This window comes from Anolis sagrei, chromosome 4 (genome assembly GCF_037176765.1).
Source record: "Anolis sagrei isolate rAnoSag1 chromosome 4, rAnoSag1.mat, whole genome shotgun sequence".
In the NCBI taxonomy this organism is placed as follows: Eukaryota; Metazoa; Chordata; class Lepidosauria; order Squamata; family Dactyloidae; genus Anolis; species Anolis sagrei.
This window is the reverse complement of record NC_090024.1, coordinates 17,959,200-17,980,186: the sequence shown is the minus strand read 5'-3', so window position 1 is coordinate 17,980,186 and position 20,987 is coordinate 17,959,200. Positions and strand designations below refer to the sequence as shown.

At 43.8% G+C, this 20,987-nt stretch overlaps 1 long non-coding RNA gene across 2 annotated transcripts in view; it reads left to right on the top strand.

Moving 5' to 3' along the window:
- LOC132772855 (uncharacterized) overlaps window positions 1-20,987 on the top strand; it is a 189,732-nt gene that overhangs the window by 48,380 nt on the left and 120,365 nt on the right. For both annotated transcript variants that reach the window (XR_010909794.1, XR_009631286.2), the window contains exon 2: window positions 12,890-13,206. This is a non-coding gene — a long non-coding RNA (uncharacterized lncRNA). The remainder of the gene's footprint in view (window positions 1-12,889; window positions 13,207-20,987) is intronic.

Below are 20,987 nucleotides of genomic sequence, written 5' to 3'. Positions count from 1 at the left end.
GTACAATGCAGTTGTAAAACCAGCTATCCTATTATTATCCTTCCAAGAAACTTGAGCCCTGGGACATGCCTTGACAAAGTTAAATATGAAGTAGTCTTGGGAGAATGAAGCAAAGTTTCGGGTTGTGGAATATGAGTTGCGGAGCTGCATGGCTGGAAAATGGAGATGGTGTAATGAACTAGTATCAACAACGCAAAGTATTTCAACTCCATCCAGTTAAATGTGGTGCTCTCCATGATGGGAGGATTCAAAGACATAGCCATTTTACCCTGGATACAGTAGGACCTTTGAGAATAATTGGAAAATGTTCATACGTAGCATATACTTTCATAGACTGATGAAGTAAATTCAGGATGCATCTACACTGTAGAATTAATGCAGTTTGACACCACTTTTCCTGTCATGGCTCAGTGCTATAGAATCCCAGATGTTAAAAGTTTTACAGGGTTTTTAAAAAGCCTTCTTCACCAAGGAATGTTGGTGACTTTCCAAACTACAAACCCCTAGATTCCAAAACATGGAGCCATGGCTGTTAAAGTGATGTCAAACTGCGTTAATTCTACAGTGTAGACTCGCCAGACTACAAACTCCAAGATTCCAAAACATGGAGCCATGGCTGTTAAAGTGATTTCAAAGTGCATTAATTCTTTGTAACTTCACTTGTAGACTGCATTAATTCTGTCTACAAGTGGTTACAAAGTGTTTGGCAAAGTTACAAAGCTACAAACAAAGTTGCAAAATGTTTGAGCCAGGTTCCATCTATACTGCCATATAATGCAGCCTGAATCTGCATTATATGATCGGTGTAGACTTATATAATGCAGTTCAGTGGAGCCAAACTGGGTCAAATGCCTAAATCACCATTTGTTAGGTCCATAGTGGCTTCTGCCAATGTTTTTGGTCTTTACTGTTTTTCTTCTGTGCATATCAATACAATTGTGATCTTTTATTCCTGCTGGAAGATGCAAAACCTGGCATGATTAAATCCTCTTGATTCAACTACCTGTGAACGAATGGTTTATTCTTATCAGCCACTGATGAAGGCAGACTATGTTGAAACATATTTGGATTCTATAGAACATCTGTAGTAATTAATGCCAAGCTGTTTTTGGCTTGTGAGATCCTTCTCTACTCCCATTTTAAAATTCTGGCTTGCATAAAGCACTTGTATCTGCAGCAATTTATGCAAGACTATACGGAATTATGAAACATTTGTGTGTCTCCTTTGATAATATGATTCAGGCAGGCTTTGGATTAGTGAGTTGGCTGTTCCCATATATGGAGATTTGATTACGATGGATGTTGGTTTGTCTATAGGATTTTCTTTTAACCCTCTACTGTAGGTGTGAAATGGATCTAGGAGTCTTCGTAGAACATAAGGTGAACATGAGTCAACAGTGTGATGCATCAGCTAATAAAGCCAATGTGTTTCTAAGCTGCATCAATAGGAGTAGTGTCTATAATAGTATTAGGGATATCTGGAAAGTAAGGTTACAAGGTACGTAGCTCTCGCGGGGAATTTTCACCGGGGAAGTTGGCATAGCTGCCTTGTAGCAGGAAGCCAACGGAAGCGAACGAGTAGTGCAAGTCGTCAGTAGCTCATCGACTGACGATATGGTGAAGGTTAGAGATGAGTATCCTCATTCCATTTCCTTCCAAGTGCAAAGTTCGTGCTGTAATACGTTACCTAAATGCGGAGCCCTATTCTTGATCTGCATCGTCTCCCGCAGTGAGGGCATTGGTTTCCAGGTGGAAGGTGGTCCTTGTCGAGGTTGGCTTGACACGCCTTCTTCTTGGCACATTTCTCTCTTTCGCCCTCCATTGGTGCCTCTTCAAATTCTACAGCACTGCTGGTCTACAAGTGAAGCTGACCTCCAGCTGGAGTGCTCAAGGGCCAGGGCTTCCCAGTTCTCAGTGTCTATAACAGAGTTTTTAAGGTTGGCTTTGAGCCCATTTTAAAATCTCTTTTCCTGCCCACCAACATGCCGTTTTCCATTCTTAAGTTCGGAGTAGAGCAACTGCTTTGGGAGAAGGTGGTCAGGCATCCGGACAATGTGGAGTTGACGGTGGAGGACCATCGCTTCGATGCTGGTGGTCTTTGCTTCTTCCAGCTGCTAACATTTGTCCACTTCTCTTCCAAAGAGATTTGCAGGATTTTTCGGAGGCAACACTGATGGAATCGTTCTAGTTAAATAATAATGGGTAATACTTCTACACTGTAGGTTCACGCTTTAGAGCTAACACTTTGCTTGCATCATGATCTTTTATAGGTAAAAGGTGTTTTTCCACTTTATGTTTGCTCATTAGAACATAGGGTGATGAAGGGGAAAAGGTGTTAATTGTTTGCTTCTGTGGACGTCTCAACTTTAAAGGTCAAAACAACTCTTAGTCAACGCTTGTTAATAGCAAATCCGCATTACTGAAAACTTTAAATATTTGGCAAACAACAGGGAAATTCCTGACATGAAACAATCAGGGCGTAACATCTCCCAACAAAATATCCCCCAGGCAGCAAACAGCCAGGCTTTGAAGCTACAAGACCATTAAATGCAAATCAAGGTGGCCAATTGAAACATTCACACTTGCCTCAAGCAGACAAGAGTTCTTTCTCCCACCCTGGACATTCCACAGATATATAAACCTCAACTGCCTAGTTTCCAACAGACCTCACAACCTCTGAGGATACCTGCCGTAGATGTGGGCAAAAGTCAGGAGAGAATGCTTCTGGAACATGGCCATACAACCCAGAAAATTCACAGCAACCCAAACTGATGATTGATTGTAGGGGCGCTGGTCATGGGATTTGAGGATGGGGAAGACCTTTTGGCTGTTTCTACTTCTTAGACCTTGAAAGGAAAGTGACTTCTCTGGCTGGGTCTACACTGCCAAATAATACAGTTTGAACTGCATTATAGGCTCAGTGTAGACTCATACTTCAGTTTGGACAGCCTTACATTGCATTACCTAGGTCTATAACACTGACCCTATAATGCAGTTCAAACTGAAATACTTAGCAGTGAAGATCCAGCTTTGGGAAGTTAACCAGATCTGGTTCATAGAATACCATCGTGGAGTTGGATGAAACCACAAGGGGCATCAAGTCCAACTCCATCCTGCCTTGTAGGAATACACAATCAAAACATTCCTGACAGATGACCATATGCCTTTGTTTACCTACCTACAGAGAAGGAGACTGCATCACACTTTAGGAAGATTTGAGTTTTTGCATTACTTTGAAGTTCTCTTAGTTCTCTACAAATGGTTTGAGAGCCAGTGTGGCATAGTAGTTTGTGTGCACAGGTATCAGGAAACCAGGGTTGGAGAACCTTTGGGCAGGTCACACTCTCTCAGCCTCATAGGAAAGCTGTGCAAGACCCTTTTGACAAATCTTGCAAGAAACCCTTCTGATAGGTTTCTACTTAGAATGTCTTGAAGGCACACAGCTGATTTATCTGGCTCAGTTTGCTATCAGGCAATGGTCCATCTTTCCCTTTATTTAAATAGTTTAAGATATGTAAAGAATGGGGAAGTTGTAATCTTGCCTTGAGGGGAAATCTGACTGAGGGAATCAGCATTTGGGTTTGTTTACCTTATCTATCCTGGGCATTTTGTGTGACTATGGGGGAAGTCCCAAGTCCAGCAGGGAAAGCAAGCAAGCAAGCGGAGATTATATTTGGCTTTATAAGAACAGTTGAATAGACACTTTGCACAGGTTTTTGTTTGGTTTATTTGTTTGTTTTGCAAGCTTTGCCAGTTGCTTTCCCGGAGCTCCTAAGTCAGCTGCATATGCATGCCTCTTTAAAAACCCTGGAAAGTTTGGACCTGAGAGTTAATTGTTTATTCTTATGAAGAAAAAAAATATAATGGAAGGGCTAATGCTTTAAAATGCCAACATGAAGCATATGCATTATTTTAATGCTGTAAATCCTTGAGATAACTGAGGCTTAAATTTCACTTAAGTTTGTCACTCAAGGCTGCACAAAACATCCCTTCCTTCTCCTGTGGTCACAACTGAGTTGAATTAGCACCCGTCCTTCTTGTGTCCACATAGTTGTTGCTTTTTAGTTGGGTTGATCTCTAAAGAAAGTTTGTTGTGTGAGATTAAGGAAAAGTCAAAAAGGACTAGACAGTGGCCATTGTAGTTTGGATATGCTGTGACTCCTTGAAAAAGATATCAATGCTGGGAAACTACTGTAGATGGTGATTCAAAACACTGCATCTCTTTTCAGTTTTAGGAGGTTGAGAGTTTTCCTGACCAGAACTTGGGGGAGTTATTGTTGGTGGTAATTAAAGGTAAAGGCTTTCCCTGACATTAAGACTAGTCGTGTCCGAATCTGGGAGGTGGTGTTCATCGCCATTTCTAGGCCAAAGAGCTGGCATTGCCCATAGACACCTCCCAGGTCATGTGCCCAGCCTGACTGCATGGAGTGCCGTTACCTTCCTGCAGAAGTGGTACCTATTGATCTACTTGTATTTGCATGTTTTCAACCTTCTAGGTTGGCAGAAGCTGGGACTAGCAACGGGAGCTCACCCCACTTCCTGGATTCAAACTGCCAACCTTTTGGTCAGCAAGTTCAGCAGCTCAGCAGTTTAACCTGCTGCGCCACCAAGGAGGCCTTGGGTAAGGGAATCCGTAATTCGCAGTCAGATCATTCTTGGGTTTCATTAAACTACCAACCCTAGAATTTCACAGAATGTTGTCATGATAATTGAAATGGGAAAAATAGTAGTGTAACAGTGTAATGTGATAAGGATCTTAGTTGCTTCTCAGCTTTAATACTTGTAAACAAATTTACTTATGTCTTTACAAAGAATATTAAATATAGATTTGGCAGAAGCTGGGACTAGCAACGGGAGCTCATCCCGTGGTTCAGATTTGAACCTCCAACCTTTCATCAGCAAGTTCAGCAGTTTAACCCGCTGCGCAGCCGGGGGGGGGGGTCCATTTTCAGTGGAGACTATAATTTCCAGAATCCCCAAACAGCTGGATTTTGCTGAACTGCAAATTCCAGCATCCCTTACTATTCAGTGTATTGGCTGGGGCTTTGTAGGAGTTGCGGCCAAATAATTAATTACAAACTGGGAAGGTCCTCTCATTTCCCCAGTGTTGATTTAAGCTCTCCTACGACTCCATTATTATTTTCTTTTTTCGAACTGCAAAGTGGAGAGAAGTGGTTCCAGGGATTTGCCTCTTCATTGGGGAGAAAGGAAGAAAATTAACTCCTAGTCCATTGGCTTCTAGAACGGTGGCTGCATATCAAGTTTGCTGAAATAGTTCACAGGCGTCGCTGAAAGCATTTGCTGACTCAAGCTTGGATTAAAATAAACAGGATAGTTGGCTTGCTCTAGTCAAGCGTGCAGATGCACCGAAATGCTTTCCGCTTAGTTCACCCCATTGCAATGTCAAAGCCCAGATCGAACAATCTGCCTGTTCTTCCTTGGCCGTGCATGCAAAGGGCGTAAGAAGGCAACAGGTGTCCTGGAGATGGCGGTTGGGTCCTCAGTTGTGCAATGGCTGTCACCAAAGTTTTGGGGAATAAACAGAGAATTGGACTTCTTCAGGTTTTGTCTCAGGAACACTATAACTAGAAATTGCTTTGTTTGTCCATCTTTAAGGCTTGTGCCTAGAAATGTAGAATCATAGAATCAGAAGGGACTGCAAGCATCATCTAGTCCGACCCTTTGCTTTGCAGGCAAACACTACTCTTACTACTACTACTACTACTACTAATAATAATAAATTTTATTTATATTCCGCTCTATCTCAGGGCAGATTCCAACAAACAAAAAGGCAAAAACATTCAATGCCTCAATAACAATTAGTACAAGTGTAATACCCCCATATGGAGCCCCCGGTGGCGCAGTGGGTTAAACCCCTGTTCTGGCAGGACTGAAGACCGACAGGTCGCAGGTTCAAACCCAGGGAGAGGCTGATGAGCTACCTCTATCGATTCCGCATGCTTGTGTATTTCCCACCAAGAAAATCCAACAAATGCTACGTTCAGCAAAGGACAAGAGGGATCCTCTCACCTCTGCAGGAGTCTACCGTATACCATGCAGCTGTGGACAAGTCTACATAGGGACCACCAAACGCAGCAGCATTGCCCAAACACGAATCAAGGAACATGAAAGGCACTGCAGACTATTTCAACCAGAGAAATCAGCCACAGCAGAGCACCTGATGAACCAACCTGGACACAGCATATTATTTGAGAACACAAAAATGCTGGACCACTCTCACAACCACCATGTCAGACTACACAGAGAAGCCATTGAAATACACAAGCATGTGGACAATTTTAACATAAAGGAGGAAACCATGAAAATGAACAAAATCTGGCTACCAGGATTAAAAAACACTAAAATTACAACAGCACAACAACAGAGAGGAAACAAACAAGGACATCTAATCACCTCTCAACAAAAGTTTACTCCAGGCACTGTCAGGCCATTATACGCTAATCAAGGTGGTCAGTTGAAACATTCACACCTAGCTACAGCAGACAAGAGTTCTTTGTCCCACCCTGGTCCTTCCACAGATATATAAACCCCTTTTCCTAGTTCCAACAGACCTCACTACCTCTGAGGATGCTTGCCATAGATGCAGGCGAAATGTCAGGTCCCCCATGACCTTCTGGCAAGGAAACTAGTCCAATGTGGGCTAGGCAAAACTACGGTGAGGTGGATCTGTAATTGGTTAAATGGACGAACCCAGAGGGTGCTCACCAATGCTTCCTCTTCATCTTGGAAAGAAGTGACAAGCGGAGTGCCGCAGGGTTCCGTCCTGGGCCCGGTCCTGTTCAACATCTTTATTAATGACTTAGATGAAGGGCTAGAAGGCATGATCATCAAGTTTGCAGACGACACCAAATTCGGAGGGATAGCCAATAGTCCAGAGGACAGGATCAGAATTCAAAACAATCTTGACAGATTAGAGAGATGGGCCAAAACTAACAAAATGAAGTTCAACAGGGACAAATGCAAGATACTCCACTTTGGCAGAAAAAATGAAATGCAAAGATACAGAATGGGGGACGCCTGGCTCGAGAGCAGTACGTGTGAAAAAGATTTGGAGTCCTCGTGGACAACAAGTTAAACATGAGCCAACAATGTGATGTGGCGGCAAAAAAAGCCAATGGGATTTTGGCCTGCATCAATAGGAGCATAGTGTCTAGATCTAAGGAAGTCATGCTACCCCTCTATTCTGCTTTGGTTAGACCACATCTGGAATATTGTGTCCAATTCTGGGCACCACAATTCAAGAGAGATATTGACAAGCTGGAATGTGTCCAGAGGAGGGCAACTAAAATGATCAAGGTTCTGGAGAACAAGCCCTATGAGGAGCGGCTTAGGGAACTGGGCATGTTTAGCCTGAAGAAGGAGAGGAAGCCACAGGGAGGAGGGAGCAAGCTTGTTTTCTGCTTCCTTGGAGACTAGGACGCGGAACAATGGCTTCAAACTACAAGAGAGGAGATTCCATCTGAACATTAGGAAGAACTTCCTGACTGTGAGAGCCGTTCAGCAGTGGAACTCTCTGCCCCAGAGTGTGGTGGAGGCTCCTTCTTTGGAAGCTTTTAAGCAGAGGCTGGATGGCCATTTGTCAGGGGTGATTTGAATGCAATATTCCTGCTTCTTGGCAGGGGGTTGGACTGGATGGCCCATGAGGTCTCTTCCAACTCTTTGATTCTATGATTCTATGAAATGCCTCTAGACCATGGCCATATAGCCCGAAAAAACCTACAACAACCCACTACATAAAGGTTCTTTCCAGTGTTTACGTATACACTTTTTCTTGTAATTTGGATTCATTAATTCTTTACCCAAACTGACATTTTGCTCTTGCAATTCTGTGTGTGTTGAGACCAGCCTTATTAGGATCAGCCTTATTATTATTTAGATTGTTCTCTCCTAACCTGACCGTAGTGCCTGGGGCTGATGGGGATTTTAGTACTGCATAGTTGGAATGTGCATTTTTGGAGATGTGGATTGGAGTCCCAGGATAATTCAGTTCAGTTTCCAGAGCTTAAGTATCCCTAGTGTAGATGGATCTGGGAAGCTTATCATTTATGGCATGATAGCCAACATTGCATAGTGGTTTGAATGTTGGGTAATGACCATAGAGACCAGGGTTTGGATCCCCACTCAGCCATGATGACCTTCGGCAAGTTACATGCTCTCAGTCCCAGAAAACCCCATGATAGATTTGCCTTTGGGTTGCAATAAGACAGAAACAATTTGAAGGCACACAACATCAAGACACTGTTGAACAGATTTGGTTGTCTCGCTGATTCTTCTTAAAGAGAGCTTAAGTATCCCTACTCCTAGTGTAGCTTTGTTTTATGCTAGACAAGCCTCTCCTATGCTAGACAGGTCAGACCTATATTGTGTTGCTTTTTAGATAGGAATCAACAGATACTAATGAAGCCTATACTGGGAAAAATGACCACTGATTGAGTTATTTGATTGTTGATTTGACTGCTTTAAGCGAAGGTGGTTTCCTCTTTGCTGGAGGTCAGAGGTGCGGAAAGTGCAGCCTGTGAGCCACATCCAAACAAATAAATATAAGTCAAGTCTTCATTTGTGGTCCCCAAAGCATCCTGGCAATCTTCCAAAGGGAAAGGTAAAGGTTTCCCCTTGACATTAAGACTCATTGTATCCGACTCTGGAGGGTGGTACTCATCTCCACTTCAAAGCGAATGAGCTGGCGTTGTCCGTAGACATCTCCAAAGTCATGTGGCCGGTATGACTGCATGGAGTGCTGTTACCTTCCCGCCAGAGTGTTACCTATTGATCTCCTCACGTTTGTATGATTTTGAACTGCTGGGTTGGCAGAAGCTGGGGCTAACAGCGGGAGCTCACATCACTCCCCAGATTTGAACCAGGGACCTTTCGGTCAGCAAGTTCAGCAGCTCAGTGGTTTAACCCACTTCACCACCAGGGGCTCTTCCAAAGCTTCCTGACAAATCACTCTGAGACAATGGAACTCATATTTGCGGTTTCACGTATCCGAACCCAGGGGGGAAATGGTCTCCCTAGGAATTTGATGATTTTATGGTATACTTTCCCTAGTTGAATTGAACTACAGTAGAGTCTCGCTTATCTGGCATAAACAGGCTGGCAGAACATCGGATAAATGAAAATGTCAGACAATACAGAGTCTCCTAATGTTACCCATCCAATGCAGCACTAGACACATAGAATTCTAATAACAAGGACTCAAAGAGTTAAGGTAAGGCAATGCTTCAGGGTTAGAGTGGCCCTTCAGGAAGTGCTCGGATACGAAAGAGGAGTTTGGGAATCACAGAGGGAAGGAGAGAGGGCACTTCTACTTCTGATCTTGCCTCTTTCCCCCCTTTTCTTCTTCCTGCTCCTCCTACTTGTCTTACATTTTTCACTTATTGGAAATGGAGAGAGAGTTGGGGAGCACTCCTTTTATTAAAGGGGAAATGCTGGAGGAAAAGGGGGAGTGTGTTGGATTAGACGGAATGTCGGATCAGCGAATGTTGGATAAGTGAGATTCTACTGTGCCTTGAAAACTCCTAGAGAATTCAATGGTTTTGGGTTGCACTCGCAGTTTCACTTAACCATGAACGTATACCCAGCGGATACAAGAATCTTACTGAAATCTTCCATCTGAAAATTGTCTTGGAGAGTATGTCATTATGGTGACTTCCCTTGACATTAAGTCACTTCCCATGTGCTTGGACATGCCAGTGTGATGTTCAGGGTATTACTAGGCATGAATCTGGAATTAATGCTCTTCATGGAGGTATTTAAACACTAGCCAGATGGACCACCTGTCAGGGATATTGTAATTACATCCTGCATTGAGCAGGGAATGTGACGAGATCTTACTAGTCCCTTTCAACACATTTATGTCTAGAACTTTTGTGACCTTGCTCTGTCTGAAAGGTGCAACGTTAATTAATGCTGGGCTTGTAAGGAGCCTGCCACCCTGACGTCACCGTGTAGGTGCCGAAAATGCAAATGAGGCCTTTTGCAAAAGAGCGGGCGGTTTCTTTCGCACGCAGCAGGTGCATTTTGATTAATTGCGATGCATGAAAATGTGTACACGAAGCAAAAATTACAGAGTGGCAACAGCATTGGGATCCTGTGAAATAAATCATTTCCCTTTCCCTCCCTGCCTTGCTTGTACAAACACAGCCGCCTCAGACACTCCTTTTCTTGGCCAGACTCCAAAGATAAACAGTATTTACTATGGGATCCTCTTTTTTTTCATCCTACATTTCATCCCCTATTAGGAAATGACTTGTACTCTTTCGGTTGCCGTTTGTTAAAAGCACGACCTGGTGAGGAGTGTATTTTTGTTAATACTCACTGGCCTAATAACAGTTCCCATTGTCACCAGCTATAAAAAGAGTCGTGCTGATCAAAGAAAGATTGCTTTAGACCGTGATTCTGATTTGCACAATAACCAGTTCGGTGACACTACTCTATTGTTTTTCTCACCTCTTAACATGCAGCTTTGGCTTAGGTCTGCGAACTAGGGAGGAAGAAGTAATATTAGAAAATATTTGCAAGACTTTTTAAAAACAGGTTTATTGAGTACCAGGAACCTTGATGTTAATCCTAGGTGGGCGAGAATCTTCACAGTTTGAAACTTGCTTTGTGTACAAAATAGTTTTGTCTACATCAGTGGTTCCCAACCTTTTTTTTGACCAGGGACCACTTTGACCAGGGACCACCTTGACCAAGGACCGCTTTGACCAGGGACCGCTTTGGCCAGGGACCGCTTTGGCCAGGGACCGCTTTGGCCAGGGACCGCTTTGGCCAGGGACCGCTTTGGCCAGGGACCGCTTTGACCAGGGACCGCTTTGACCAGGGACTGCTTTGACCAGGGACAGCTTTGGCCAGGGACCGCTTTGGCCAGGGACCGCTTTGGCCAAGGACCGCTTTGGCCAGGGACCGCTTTGGCCAGGGACCGCTTTGGCCAGGGACCGCTTTGACCAGGGACCGCTTTGACCAGGGACTGCTTTGACCAGGGACAGCTTTGGCCAGGGACCGCTTTGGCCAGGGACCGCTTTGGCCAAGGACCGCTTTGGCCAGGGACCGCTTTGGCCAGGGACCGCTGTGACCTGAGACCGGTTTGACCTGAGACCGCTTTGGCCAGGGACCGCTTTGGCCAGGGACCGCTTTGGCCAGGGACCGCTTTGACCAGGGACCGCTTTGACCAAGGACCGCTTTGGCCAGGGACCGCTTTGACCAGGTACCGCTTTGACCAGGGACCACTTTGACCAGGGACCACTTTGACCAGGGATCACTCTCCAGCATTAGTACCAAAAGGGTTATGAATCAGTTTTTAATCAACTCTAGATGCGGTTTGGTTAATGGGGTGCTGATTCGGTTCTAGGATCTGATACAGAACATATTCCATCCAGTGGTTGCCATCTGCTCACCCACAGAAAACCATATTGAATCCTCTAGAGCTGATGTGTTAGTTGTAATCTTTTGTTGGTAGTCAGCCCCTCCCCTCCCAACATCCCTGATGCCACAGCACTATAAGAGGGTTTCGGGGGACCAGTCGCTCTTGTTGCCACATGGTTTTGAGACAACGTTCTAGTAATGGTGAGGGAGTGGACCATATTTTCATTCTTGAGGATGGTGAGCTCTCGTGTTAGCTATAACTTCCCATGTGGGGACAAGAGAGAATCCTCCCACAGGAAGGTAAAACATCTGGGCGTCCCTAGGGTAATGTCCTCTCAGACAGCCAGTCTCTCACACCAGAAGTTATTTGCAGTTTCTTAAGTCGCTTCTGACATGAAAAAAGTGATAATGTATTTAAAAAGACACAAATGAAGTGAAAAACTTGGCATTATGCTAGATTTCCTTTTTACCAGAAGCTGGGCATTTGGAATGTCTCTGGTGTTGCTATAAGAAGGTCATCCATTGTGCATTGTGGCAGGGCTCAGACTGCATTTTTCTAGGTGGTCTGTGGTTTGCTCTTCTTCACACCCACATGTCATGGACTCCACTTTGTAGCCCCATTTCTTAAGGTTAGCTCTGTACCTCATGGTGCCAGAGCGCAATCTGTTCAGTGCCTTCCAAGTCGCCCGATTTTCTGTGTGCCCAGGAGGGAGTCTCTCATTTGGTATCAGCCACTGATTGAGGTTCCGGGTTTTAGTCTGCCACTTTGGGACTCCTGATACCTGAGGTGTTCCTGCGAGTATCTCTGTCGATCTTAGGAAGCTATTTCTTGATTTAAGGTGTTGGCTTGCTGGCTGATATCTGAACAGAGGATGAACTGGCAGATGTCAGGTGGTGCAATACCGGATGAACAGTATAATTTCTCCAGTGGTGTTGAGCATAGACATCCTGTGATAATGAAGCATGTCTCATTAAGAACCACATCCACTGTTTCAACGTGCTGAGATGTATTCCGCACTGGGCATGCGTAATCAGCAGCAAAGCGCAAGGGCAGATGTCTTCACTGTGTCTGGTTGTGATCCCCAGGTTATGCCAGTCAGGTTTCATATGATATTATTTCTGGCACCCACTTTTTGCTTGATATTCAAGCAGTGGTTCTTATAAGTGAGAGCATGGTCCAGAGTGCAGTATTCATATATGTGAAAAAAACAAGGAAGCAACTGGTGCTGGTTTTGAGCATTGCATCCACCCTTACTTGTCTCCATATCTACCTTTGATGGTTGACCCAGAACTAGATAATAATTTAAAAATGGCCTGATACTTTTTCAACCTTGGCTCTTGAGCTAAGTGTCATCTCAACTGATTTGAAGGAGAAGAGAACATTAATGTTGTCTTTCCAATGAAGGCCTTTCTATCTCCTTGCTCCTCCACCTCCCCTCTACGACCTTTCTCTTTCCGTCTTCTCCATGTAACCATCTCCTTTTGTTTTGTTTCTTCCTTCAAGGTCTCTGGGCTTGAGTTCTCAGCCAATCCGGGGGTTGCAGAAACATCTCCAAGGTTGTGGGATTTATCCAAACACCCAGAAGACTCCTGAGAATGCCAGCTGCAGAAAAAATGCCTTCAGGGGGAGGAATTCTTCCTTTTGTACATTTCAAGAATTGGTGCACATGTAGCGCTGAAGATGGATTATTCTCTTATTATCACTGGAATATGTTTTTTTTTTGTGACCCCTGGAAGCAAAAGAAAACACAACAAAAGCATGAATCATTTCAATATAAGGCTGCTCACTCTTCCATGTCATGCAAGCATGTTGCTGCCCAGGTATGTACAGAGTAGGTTTCAAGAGGTTTGTTGGAAAATGGTTCTCTGACAAGACATTCTGTGTTAGGACCAATATGTACACAAGGTGCCCAATGACCATTACTGAAATGGCACCTGAGAAACTATGCTTCTTTCCTTATAATTTCCTTTATTCCAAGTATATTCTGGTGGCTAGAACGATGTCCCAAGGATGGGGAAATGGTGTAGTGGAACCTGGAACTTTTGATGAAAGGGGTTCATCATCTATCTCCCTATATCTAGACGACTTTGCTCTTCCTCCATGTTTAGCTGAAGTCTACACACAGTGATTGAAGGAAGTCGTGTGACTGCTAGAACTGGCTGGTTGAGTCATTGTTTTTCCCTAGTGTTGGAAAAAGAAATGTGTTGGGAATCCTGAGCTGGCCACGAGTGTATTTATTTTTATCCATGCAGTGGTCTACTTCTTAGTCACACATATGTTCACTGAATCATTGGAACCATTAGAAATATGGCCCATTGTGGTCTGCTATAGTTGGGGCTAGTAGTTGGATTTCGATTGTGAATATATTTGGATTCTGTGTATAGTTGTGAAAACTGGACTGTGAAGGAAGCCAGTAGAAAGAAAATCAAACTGATTTGGAACGTGTTGGAAAAGAGTTCTGTGGATAAAATGACCTGCTAAAATGCAAATAACTGGGTCCTCAACTTTCACTTGAAGAGTGAAATAACTGGGTCCTCAACTTTCATTTGGTATCAGCCATTGGTTGAGGTTCTGGGTTTGAGCCTGCCACTTTTGGACTCTTGCTTGCGGAGGTGTTCCAGGGGGTGTCTCTGTAGATCTTAGAAAACTATTTCTAGATTTAAGTCGTTGACGTGCTGGCTGATACCCAAACAGCGGATGAGCTGGAGAAGTCTCTGCCTTGGTCCTTTCACTATTATTGACTATGGTGAGGAGTTGACTTGCCACAGGACAGAGTGGAAGAGGAGGAGACCTTCTAATGATAGAGTTTCATTGAATAGAAGGGGCATTATTATTTATTATTATTTCACATACTTGTACCCCACCCTTCTCAACCTCCAGACGGGGGACTCAGGACGGCTTACAGCCGGCAACAATTTGATGCTCCTCATATACAAACAAATAAAACAGCAGTTACATAATAAGTAAAACATTAAATTGAATTGAATTAAAATCAATTTAAAATAGTACTAAATTGGTTGACCATATCAAAATCCGAGTTCTACGACCAACGACTTAGTCTGAAGTCTGTCCATAGCCCATTTTCCATAGCATTGTTATCATTTTTATTATCAGTCTCCTACCCGAATGCCTGGTCCCACAAACACGTTTTCAACTTTTTCCTAAAGGAAAGAAGGGAAGCAGTTGACCTAATTTCGCTGGGGAGCGAGTTCCACAGGAAGGGGGCCACCACCAAGAAGGCCCTGTCTCTTGTCCCCGCCAAGCGCGTTTGCGACGGTGGTGGGATCGAGAGTAGGGTTTCCCCGGAAGATCTTAAGCTCTGAGGTGGGACATAAAGGGAGATACGTTTGGACAAGTAAGCTGGGCTGGAACCATATCCAATGCATTGCTGGCATTAGGTGCTTCCCACCCTAATAGTTCTGTGTGACGAAATTTATGGTCAGTCCTCATAGTCCTCATTGTTGTATTTGAAGCCATGAAGGGGAAAACTCTTAGATTTTGGATATAGTTTTGCCAGGTAGTGATGTGCGCAGTATTTGTTCCTTTTATTTCGTTTGTTGTTTTGTTCTTTTTGTTCCATTCATTTTTCACAAAACGGTAATGCCCCCTAAGGTACAAAAATAGGTCTGAAAACTGAAGAAAGCATGAAAAATAAGGTCTATTCACCTGCGGCAGGTACTGGCTTATTCAGTAGACACTCCTCAACAGTTCCATTTTGACGGGAAGCCTTAGCATTGAATGGTTGTGTTGTTAAAGTGTGAAGTATGGATCCCTGCGTAGATGGTCGGTCAATGCGACTTAAGCAACGTGCAGTCATTGAATTCTTGACAGTAAAAGGTGTCACCTCAACATCTTTAAACTTACTCACCCAATGACACACAGTACTCACATCAACACAATCACTATAACAGCTTGCATTCTCCGGTGAATCTCCTTTGGGATGATACCTTCTGCTGTCAAGAATTCAATGACTGCACATTGCTTAAGTAGCATTGCCCGACCATCTGTGTAGGGTTCCATACCTCACACTTTAACAACACAACCATTCAATGCTAAGACTTCCCACCAAAATGAAACCGTAGAGGAGAGTCTACTGAAATAGCCAGTATCTGCCGCATACCAGTACTGCCATCTATTGAGGAGTTATGAAGTTGGAGGCATTACTTTTCATTCAACCCTCATATTTTAGCAAGAGCTTTCATGGACACAAACCCATTTCTTCAGGTGCGGTACAGAATATTAAGGTCTCAGGTATAAAGGATATTTATATAGATGCAGGATTGGGATAGAATGTAATAGGACCCCGAAAGATGTCAATCATATCCTTTGCCCTAATCTTTCAAAGGATGATACGGTTCGTTCAGGTCTTGAGAGCGGTCCCTTAGTGCTGATGTGTGAAAGCAATAAGCGATGCCATTTATGCTATTTGATGAAACATGCATAAGATTGTTATATATGACCCTTCAGAAATTGAGCTTGTGGTGTACTTAAAGAAACTGTTGGTTTTCACTATTTTTCTATAATACTTGTGTGCATCCTTGTACCAAATGTTTGCTTTTCAAATGGAGAGTTTTAAAGATGTTCAGAGGAGTGGAACATGGAAAGACCTTGCTCGCTATTTGTTTTAGGTATTTTCCTTGTTGGTGCTCTACCTGAGATGTCTCTCTCTTGATGAAGCCCAAACCATCTTGTGATAATGTATTGTCGAAGGCTTTCATGGCCGGAATCCATGGTTGTTGTAGGTTTTTCCGGGCTATATGGCCATGTTCTGGAGGCAATTTTTCTCCTGACGTTTAGATGCAGGCGAAACGTCAGGAGAAAAATTGCCTCCAGAACATGGCCATATAGCTTGGAAAACCTACAACAACCCATCTTGTGATAAACAAGAGGCTAGTTGGATTTCTTAGTTACCTTTTTTTTGGGAAGATGACTGGTTGGATAATGGCAAGAGTACATGTAGGAAGCTGGATGCATGCATGGGTCATTGATTTCGCCCTGATGTGTGACTGAGAGCAAAGGGAGGAAGAATGTTGGCACGCTGTGAAAATGTTATTGTAGTGATTGTTGCCCTGGAGTGAAAGTGGAATTCTGTTCGTACCCAGCACAGCCAAACACGAATATCAGAAGTTTTGCCTACATTATCCTTAGGTTTTAGGTCTGCATGTTCCCTTTTAGAAATAAGTTCATAGAAATTGGTGGGGTTTTTGTTGGTGTTAATTGCTGTCAAGACAACTTTGGGTTATGTTGACTGAATCAATGAATAAGAGACCACCAAGTTGATCTGTCCTCAATAGCTCATCTTAAGTCTTGCAGACTCAGGGCCTGTCATTTCCTTGATTGAGTCGATTCATCTGAGATGTAGTCTTCCTCTTTTCCTTCTTCCTTGCCAAGTGTTGTCTTTTCAAAAGGATCGTGGGGATGTGTTGGTTGACAGTGAAGAAAAAGAACATTAAAAAAAAAAGAAAGGAGGGATGTTTTGTTGAAGGCTTTCATGGCCGGAACCACTGGGTTGTTGTAGGTTTTTGGGGGCTATATGGCCATGTTCTAGAGGCATTTTCTCCTGATGTTTCGCCTGCATCTGTGGCAAGCATCCTCAGAGGTAGTGAGGTCTGCTATAGTTGGTCCGACAAGACAGAGGTCCTCCAGGCCAGTAATTTGTCTGAGTGGGGTATTGGGTGGCAACCTGTGCTGGATGGGGTTGCACTCCCCCTGAAGTCACAGGTCCGCATCATTTTTATCTCATCCTGAGTTTTTATCATTTTATCTTGTTCATGTGGCCCGCTCATTGTGATTGTATTTTTGCACTGTTTTATTGTATTCTTATGTTTTATTTGCTTTGTTGCGATGTTTGTTTTGTGCTTTTGGTTTTATTTTGTTGTAATGCACTACTGGGCTTGGCCTCATGTAACCTGCCCCAAGTTCCCCTTCGGGGAGATGGTGTTGGGGAAAAAATAAAGATGATGATGATGATGATGATGATTATGTGGCATGTTTCATTAAGAGCCACATTCACTGGTGAGATGTACATTGTTCCCTCACTTATCACGGGGGTTCCGTTCCAGGACCACCCACGATAAGTGAAAATCCGCAAAGTAGAGGCACCATATTAATTTTAATATTTATACATTATTATAATATATATATATATATTATATTATTTTCTTACCTGTGCTTCCTTACCCACCTCCCGGCCCATCCCAAGGGTGCCTGCCTGCCTCCCTGGCCTCCGTAGACCCTGGCAGAGCCACACAGCACTCCAAGGAGGCAGGCCTTCCCTACCGCGCCTCAGGCCACTGCACTTCTGGGATCCCTGGCCTCCACTGGACGTAAATATTTTATATTTTTAATTAATATTTTCAAAAACAAGCGAAACAGCGAGTCCACTAAAAATGAACCTCAAAATAGCAAGGGAACACTGTATTCTACACTGGGTATGTATACTCAGCAGCTGAGTAGCAAAGCACAAGGGTAGATAGATGTCTTTTCCATGTGTGGTTGTGATCCCCAGGCTGGTGAAACAGATGGTGCCCAACTCCTCTTGCCACTGTTCAGGGAAGCTATCATAGAATCATAGAGTTGGAAGAGACCTCATGGGCCATCCAGTCCAACCCCCTGCCAAGAAGCAGGAATATTGCATTCAAATCACCCCTGACAGATGGCCATTCAGCCTCTGTTTAAAAGCTTCCAAAGAAGGAGCCTCCACCACGCTCCGGGCAGAGAGTTCCACTGCTGAATGGCTCTCACAGTCAGGAAGTTCTTCCTCATGTTCAGATGGAATCTCTTCTCTCCTATCCATCACATCAAAGAGCCATGGGTTCTGCTTTGAAGCATTTATCAATACAGTAATATTTTTACATTTTTCCAGCAGTGAAGGAGAGCATCTCATTGTGGATTAACTCAACCAATTCATCAAAAGGCAATTCATGAAAGAAAAGCAAGTCCATATGTTTTTGTTGTTATGAGGTCCATGCTGCACTGAAACACAAACAGAGCTCTCTGCGCTGACTGTACATGTAATTGTATTGTCGAAGGCTTTCATGGCCGGAATCACTCAGTTCTTGTGGGTTTTTTCGGGCTATATGGCCATGTTCTAGAGGCATTTCTCCTGACGTTTCGCCTGCATCTATGGCAAGCATCCTCAGAGGTCTGAGGATGCTTGCCATAGATGCAGGCGAAACGTCAGGAGAAATGCCTCTAGAACATGGCCATATAGCCCGAAAAAACCCACAAGAACTGAGTGTACATGTAATTGTTATTATGCGGGTTACATATTCATTCATTGCACATATACACACAGAAGCAGACACACTGCCCACTGTGTTTATGTTTATTTCTTTGTTCCTTTTGTTGTGAGTTCCGTTTTGTTTTTATGTGTGAGAGGTTTCATATGCTTACAATGAACGCGGGTGGATTTGAGTCCTCTCCCTTTTTCTTTTTGATCCTCTTTTGCCCTCTGGATAAGTCAGGAACATATTGAATATGTATATATGCGTACATACCCACACACAGATAGAGGGAAAGTGGGGGGAAGTTTGAGAAAGGAATTTCTCCGCTTGTCTGTGACTCCCTTATTATACAGCTGGTAAGGAAATTCCTGTTTGGTTAGTAGAAGAAACTGTACATCTGTTGGCATTCAGTCTTTTTAAATATTCTTTAAAGAAATCACTGTAACTTTATCACTTCCTCTGTTGTGGAATTTATGCTCTCATTGTCCACCACAACTGGTGGAATTTGCCCTCTCGATGTGGAAGCTGTTGAATTTTTAACTGTTGATGAGGCATTGCCCCTGCCGACTCATCATGAGCTGTTCCCTTAGCTGTTTTGAACTGCAGCTGTTCAAAGGATGCAGACAAACTAAAAAGGGCGATACAACAGAAAGGGCTCTTCCAAGTAAAATTTTCTTTTGCAGGGAACTCTGTGGATGTTTGAACATATCTCTCCTTATGAACCATCCAGGAATTTAAGATCATCTGGGAAGGCCCTGGGAAGGCACCTCCAACAGACGGCCATCCAGCCTCTCTTTAAAAGCCTCCATAGAAGGAGCTTCCACCACACTTCAGGGCAGAGAATTCCACTGCTGAACAGCTCTCACAGTCAGAAAGTTCTTCTTCATGTTCAGGTGGAATCTCCTTTCCTGTAGGAGATTCCACGCCATATTCCTCATGTTCAGGTGGAATCTCCTTTCCTGTAGGAGATTCCAAGCCATTGTTCTGTGTCCTAGTCTCCATGGCAGCAGAAAACAAGCTTTCTCCCTCCTCCCTATGACTGCCTCTCACATATTTATACATGGTCATCATTTATACATGGTTATCATGTTTCCATACCTGGTGTAGTATGACATCATTTTACCTGCCATGACTCAGTGCTATGGAATGTTGGGAGGTCTTTAGCCTTCTCGTTGCTAGAGAAGGCTAAAGACCTAGTAAAACTACAGTTCTCAGGATTTGATAACATTCATTCATTGCAGGTAAAGTCATGCTGAGGAGCATTAATTGTACAGTGTAGATGCACCCACTATCAGGAAGAACATAGGTAGTATTGTTGACGGCTTCCATGGTTGGAATCACTGGATTGTTGTAGGTTTTTCGGGCAATATGGCCCTGTTCTGGAAGCATTCTATCCTGACATTTTGCCTGCATCTATGGCAGGCATCCTCAGAAGTTATGAGGACCTCACAACTTCTGAAGATGCCTGCCATAGAGGCAGGCGAAACATCAAGAAAGAAACATGGCCATAACAGAGGCTGGATGGCCATCTGTCAGGGGTGATTTGAATGCAATATTCCTGCTTCTTGGCAGGGGGTTGGACTGGATGGTCCATGAGGTCTCTTCCAACTCTTTGATTCTATGATTCTATATAGCGCAAAAAAGCTACAACAACCCAACATAGGTAGTCTTTTCAGACTAGGACAGCTGTTGAATCTGATGAGGGACCCATGTTGATCTTATTTTCACCCTCCTTAAATGCCGGCTCGTATGGAAGCAATGTGGGTTTTTTGCTGACTTGCATGAACATGCTTGTGGTATGTCAACAGGAATACTGGTTGCACTAGAGTTAAAATGGGTGGGCCGTGCCGGGAAGAGGTCAGCTGCGGTTTCCTGGGGTTTAATTGGTCTTTGGGATGTGCAGTCACACTTCTGGTTCAGTCTGCCTTTTGGCAGCGCTTGCATCCAGACAGCGGCTTGCCCTCCCCAGCGGTTGAGGCTGGGGCGCTGTCCCTTCATCTCCTTCGCTTCTATTACTCAGCAGTCTCCAGGCGGATGGTCATGGTGCTCAATTATGTGTTTGGGGTTTCTATTCCTTCATGCATATCTAGGCCAAAGATACGTTTCCGGAAAAAAAGAATTTCCTTAAAAATCCACCCACTTATCCCTAGAGGAATGGCGGAGCGTTTGGAAAGAGCTGGCTCTGGCTGTTTCCTTGTAATTCTGTGTTGGCTTCTCCCGTTTCTGCGTAGGTCAGATTATAGTATGTGGGGGAAAAAATATGAAGCATCCCTGTAATAAATGGCTTTTGCTGTACATAAGATCAGAGGCGCTGTGCGTCTTGGGCAATCTTGGTTTCACTGATGAAAGCGCCTGTCATTATTCCCAGCATCCGA